Here is a 6,494-nt window from a genome sequence, read left to right as displayed (position 1 = left end):
GTGATGTTTATTATGGTGAAGTTGGAAAATTCCATGGCCAAAGCAAAGGTATTATTAAAAATATAAAACGGGTTTGCTCACTAAAATGTTATGCATTGATATAAAGGTATCTATTCATTTTCTAAAAATTGTGATGATGTACCTATATGAAAACAGAAATATGTTTATGATATATTTAAAAACTCATTTGAAATTATTTGTAAATAATTATGTATGTAGCATATGTAATATATACATTTTGATGTATATATGTGTGTTTATGTCAGATACACATAAGTATCTTAGATTTATGCACATGGGACATGGATGGAGCCAGAGGCCATTATCCTTAGCAAACTAACACAGGAACAGAAAACCAAATACCACATCTTCTCACTTATAAGTGGGAGCTAAATGATGAGAACACATGGACATATAAAGGGGAACTCCACAAAATGGGGCTTTTCAGAGGATGGAGGATGGGAAGAGGAAGAAGATCAAGAAAAATAATTGATGCATACTAGGCTTAATACCTGGGTGATGAAATAATCTGTACACCAAACTCCCATGACACAAGTTTACCTGTGTAACAAGCCTGCATTTGTACCCCTGAACTTAAAATAAAAGTTAAAAAAGTTTTCTATTAGTATTCAAATAATAAGAAATGTATAAAAATAAAGTCTCTAGTTCGCCTCAATTTTATTGAATTATGAAATTTTATTATAAAACTTAAAAATGTAATATGAAAAATTGGAAAATACATACCATATTTTTGGATAGAAAAGCTTAATATAAAATGCCAATTCTCCCAATAGTAATGTGTAAATGTAATGAATTATATTATAGTACCATTATAACTCATTATAATGAGTTACATTATAATACCATCGGGTTATAGAGCCATTTTTAATTGGGTGAAATGATAATAAAGTTCATGTAAAAGAATAAATATGTCTAAGAATGGCCAAAAATATTAAAGGGAAATATTTTGCCTTGCCTTACAGATAGATATAAAAATATACTATAAAGCCACTAGAATCCAACAATATGGTATTGGCATAGAATTAGTGGATTCACAGAAAGCTTTGGAAAAGAATAAAGAGCCCAGAAATATGTCCTAGTATGATAATTTAATACATAATAAATATTTTACCTAATTAAGAAAAAAAATTAATAATGCTAGCAAAAAAGCAGCTATTTATTTGTAAGAAAATGGAGTTGAATCCTTCAAACCATATAAAAATTTAAACTCCAATGCATTAATCAGACTTAAATGAAAAAAAAAACATAAAACCTTAGAAAAAATTTTGGTGAATACATGTATAATGCACGGTGTAGGAAGGTACTTTTACCTATGACAAGAAACCTAGAATCTATAAAGAAATAATCATTTTTGACTACATAAAATTTAATCTCATCCAGTTCATTTTTTATTTCAGATATTGTATCTTTTGATTATAGAATTCCCATTTGCTTATTTTTGTAGTCTATTTCTCAACTGAAGTTTTCTGTTTAATCGTTCATTGCTAGTATATTTTTATTCATGTCTTGAGCATAGTTATAGTAGCTACTTTTAAATTCTTGTCTTTAATTCTAACATCTAGGTCACATTAAAGTTACTCTCCATTGATTGCCTTTTCTATTGCTATGGCTCACATTTTCCCATTTCTTCATATGTCTAGTAATTTTGGATTGTATCCTGGACACTGTCAATGACAAGTTGTAGGGACTCTGGATTTTATTACATTCTTCTGAGTGTTGACTTTTTATTTTAGCAGGCAGTTAACCCGGCTGAACTCAAACTTCAAATTTTCCCCTCTGGTAAGCAGCAGCTGAAATCTCTGTTCAGTTATTTTAGTCACAGTTACGATTCCAGGAGCTTCTCAAATGAATTCACAGTTCAGAAAACAGCCTGAAGTTTGGGTGGAGTTTTTCAGGAGAATTCAGAACACATCCTACATAGAGTTCTCTTTCCTGGACTTTCCCCCTTTACTTTTCAATTTCTGTGGAAGTCCCAGATTCTGCCCTGTGATTCCTTAACAAATAAGAATGCAGATTTCTATCCAACTGTTAGCTCACTTATGTGGTGCTATGTGGGGCCTGTAGGGCAGTGACCCAGGGAGGCCTGAACTTGATGTTAGCCAAGCCCCCAGCCTCAGAGGGGAGCCAGTCATGTCAAATGTAAAAATAAGAAACACTGCTGTTCCCTTCTTACAAATGTCAGATGTTATCATTTCTGCCTGGTTTGGGTCACTTTTAGTGCCCCCACATAGCCTTTCAACCAGAATTTAGAATTACTATCTGTGGGAGAGATTGTCTTTTACAAGATACTCTGCCATTATTGGAAGCAGAACTCTTCAACTACATAAAATTTAAACTTTTTCAGGCCAGGTGCGGTGGCTCATGCGTGTAATCCCAGCACTTTGGGAGACCAAGGTGGGCAGATCACTACAGGTTGGGAGTTCAAGACCAGCCTGGCCAACATGGTGAAATCCCGTTTATACTAAAAACACAAAAACTAGGCAGGTGTAATGGGCGCCTGTAATCTCAGCTACTCAGGAGGCTGAGGCAGAAGAATTGCTTGAACCCAACGGCAGAGGTTACACTGAGCCAACATCACGCCTCTGCACTGCAGCCTGAGTAACAGAGTGAGACTCTGTCTCAAAAAAATAAACAATAAAAAATAAATGAAATTTAAACTTTTTTAGATGGCTAAATGTTCCCATAAACAAAGCTAAAAAACAAGCACTAAACTTGGGGAAAATATATTCGCAATGCCTATGACAGAGAAAGAGTTAATTTTTAGCTCTTACAAATTGTTAAGCAAAAGACAAAGCATCCAATAGAAAAATATTCCCAGGATATGAATAGGCTCAGAGAAGAGTAAACCCAAATGGCCAATAAACATATGGCTCAACCTCCTAGTACTCAGGGAAATGCAAATTAAAGTAACAATGAGGTAGCACTTCTCACCCATCATACTGGCAAAAATTCAAAAGAATGTTAACACCTACTACTGATGAGAGTGATAAGAAAAGTATATTTTCATACATTGCTGGTGCAAATGAGAACTGATACTGCCTTTTTGGAAAGCAATATGGAACAAATCTATTTTAAAGATCTAAGTATACATAGTCTTCAACCCAACAAGCCCACTCATAAGAAATTTGTCCCAGAAATAAACACAAGCACTCAGATGTAGGAATATATAAAGGTGTTAATGTCACAATATTTGTAGTGGCCAAAGACTAGAAAGACTCTGTCAGTAGAAAAAGGTTTAAAGAATGACACAGTCCTACCATGGAACAAGATGCAACCATTAAAAAGAATAGATTGGGTCAGGTGCACTGGCTCACACCTGTAATCCCAGCACTTTGAGAGGTTGAGGCGGGTGGATCAACTGAGGTCAGGAGTTTGAGACCAGCCTGACTAACATGGTGAAACCCCATTTTTACTAAAAATACAAAAAATTAGCCAGGCATAGTGGCGGGCCTGTAATCCCAGCTACTCAAGAGGCTGAGGCAGGAGAATCCCTTGAACCTGGGAGGGGGAGATTACAGTGAACAAAGACTGGGTCATCGCACTCCAGCTTGGGCAACAAGAGCAAAACTCCATCTCAAAAAAATAAATAAATAAAAAATAAAAAGAATAGATTCACTTGGATGGTTTTCCACAATGCATTGTCAGTTGAAAAATTCAAGAAATGTATGTAATGTGATCCATTTGGTCAAATAAAGATCAGCAAGTCCTACATGTGTACAGTGCCCAGGCAGGTGGAAGATATGGGATACATACCAGGTTATTAACTTCGGTTTGGGGAATATCAGGGAAAGTCCAGGAAGATGGAAAAGAGGGTCAGACAAAAAAAAAAAAGCGTTTTAAAAGTGTCCATGAAAACAGCAATATATGAGATATATTTGCAGACAAACGTGTGTATAAAAGCAAAGAAACAGAAAGATGTTTGAGGGCCAGGCATGGTGGCTTGTGCCTACAATCCCAGCACTTTGGGAGGCTGAGGAGGACGGATCACCTGAGGTCAGGAGTTCAAGACCAGCCTGGCCAACATGGCAAAACCCCATCTCTACTAAAAATAAAAAAATTAGCTGGGCGTGGTGCCGGGCACCTGTAATCCCAGCTACTCAGGAGGCTGAGGCAGGGAGAATTACTTAAATCCAGGAGGCAGAGGTTGCAGTGAGCCGAGATCATGCCACTGCACTGCAGCCTGGGTGACAGAGAGAGACTCCATCTCAAAAAAAAAAAAAGGTGTTTGAGCATGATCAAAATGTGCATGGTGAGGTTTGGAAAATTATTAATTTGCTCTTCATACAATTTTATATACTTCTTTTTAAAACCATTTTATTTATGGTAGAGATGAGGCCTTGCCCTGTTGTCCAGGTTGGTCTCCAACTCCTGGCCTCAAGTGATCCTCCCACCTTGGCCTTCCAACAATGCTGGGATTGCAGGTGTGAGTCACTGCACCCAGCCTTTTTGAATTTTTTTTTTTTTAAGAGATACAGTGTCACTCTGTCACCCAGGCTGGAATGCAGTGGCATGAACATAGCTCACTGCAGCCTCAGACTCCTGGGTTCAAAGATTCCTGCCTCAGTCTCCCAAGTAGCTATGAATACAGACAAACGTCACTATGCCTGGCTAATTTTTTAAATGTTTTGTAGAGGTGGGGTCTTGCTATGTTGCCCAAGCTGTTCTCAAACTCCTGGCCTCAAATGACCCTCTCACCTTGGGCTCCTGGCCTCCCAAAGTGTTAAGATTATGAGTATGAGCCACTGCACCTGGGCTTTAAACACTATTTTTAAAAAAATCATTTAAGTATGTATAAATATATTTATGTATACATAAATTAAAAATTTAAAGCTATTTTTATCATGAAGAAAGATTTTTTAACTCCAGAAGTATATAAAGTATATAAAGTAAAAAGTGAAAACTAAAAGACCAACCCCATTTCCATTCGCCAGACCTAATCACTTTCAACGTTTTGATGAGGGCACTTCCAGATTATATAGATTACATATACATAATACATATATATGCATACTACATGTATACACACACTATATGTATATTTTTTAATCTTATTTTTTTAACAAAACGGTCAGAAAGAAATAATAAAAGGGATGGGAAGAAACTTTGGGAGGTGATGAATATGTTTATGGCCTTGATGATGATGGTTTCACTATGTATACTTATCCCTAAATGCACCAAGTTGTACACATTAAATATGGACAGCTTTTTATATGTCAATCATGTCTCAATAAAGCAGTTTAAAAAAAAAAAGAAAACAGAGGGTCAAAGAAGAAGAAGAAAAGATGAAAGTGATAGCCTTTTGGGAGTTTCAAAACCTGCGTTACAGAGTCTAACCTGCCCCTCTTCCACTGTGTCTCCCCCTGCCTCTGTATTCCTGATGAAGGTGCCGGGGACACTGTCACAGGAGGTCCTGGGCCTGGGACCTCCATCCTGGCACATTCTTCTTAAGGAACTGTCTCCTGCCAACACCAAGTGTCCATAAGGGAGGCTCCATCTCAGCAGCTGGAATGGGGCCGCACTGGTACAAGCACCCCTAGCCCAGCCAGAGGAGGGGACCCCATTCTGCCTGTGACTTGAAAACTTCCCCATACGCCTTGGATGGTGCTGGGACTTAATTGTGTCCTCTGCAAATTCACATGTCGAAATTCTAATTCCCAATATGGCAGTATTTGGAGATGGGGCCTTTGGGAGAGAAAGTGATACCAGATATTATTAGATCAGTGTTGAACTTCTTGGATTGACCATGGTACTGTCGTTATGTAGGAGAGTGTCCTTGCTCTAAGAAGATACTCTGAAGGGCTAGGTGCGGTGGCTCACGCCTGTAATCCCAGCATTTTGGGAGGCCAAGGCGGGCAGATCACGAGGTCAGGAGTTCGAGACCAGCCTGGTCAACATGGTGAAATTCCGTCTCTACTAAAAATATAAAAATTAGCTAGGCATGGTAGCACTTGCCTGTAGTCCCAGCTACTGGGGAGGCTGAGGTAGGAGAATCACTTGAAACAGGAGGCAGAGGTTGCAATGAGCCAAGATCAGGCCATTGCACTCCCACACACACACACAAAAAAAAGATATTCTGAAGTATTTTGAAGTGAAATGTTGTTGTGATGTCTGCAAATAACTCCCAAATGAAGGTGGGTAGGGAAAAAAAACCAGCATTGCAAGATTATAATAGGTTGGTGAAGCTAAGGTATAGTAACTATTCCTTTCTTTCCATATTTTGGTGGGGTTGAACTTTTTCAAAATAAAAGTATGGGAAAGCTGGGTCCCATGTCCAGTCACTGGCCAGCTCCTGACTGCTGCCGTGTTGATCCTCCCCACTCCCCTACCGATTCTTCCTCCCCACCTACCAGTCTGTTCTCACAGAGCTGCCCAAAACATTGTCTTAAGACTTGCCATTCCCATGCTAATGCTTTCTGTTTCTTTTTCTTTCTTTCTTTCTTTCTTTCTTTCTTTTTTTTTTTTTTTTTTTTTTT

The 6,494-nt window shown here is 38.1% G+C and overlaps 1 long non-coding RNA gene across 1 annotated transcript in view; it reads left to right on the top strand.

Annotated features, from left to right (window-relative positions):
- The first annotated feature begins 553 nt into the window (after window positions 1–553).
- The window catches only part of LOC119474165, a 14,699-nt gene continuing 8,758 nt past the window's right edge, over window positions 554–6,494 (top strand). The window contains exon 1 of the long non-coding RNA XR_005203458.1: window positions 554–565. This is a non-coding gene — a long non-coding RNA (uncharacterized LOC119474165). The remainder of the gene's footprint in view (window positions 566–6,494) is intronic.

This window comes from Cebus imitator, unplaced genomic scaffold (genome assembly GCF_001604975.1).
Source record: "Cebus imitator isolate Cc_AM_T3 unplaced genomic scaffold, Cebus_imitator-1.0 Scaffold216, whole genome shotgun sequence".
NCBI classification, from domain to species: domain Eukaryota; kingdom Metazoa; phylum Chordata; class Mammalia; order Primates; family Cebidae; genus Cebus; species Cebus imitator.
The sequence above is the reverse complement of the archived record's forward strand: the minus strand, read 5'-3'. Positions and strand labels throughout refer to the sequence as shown.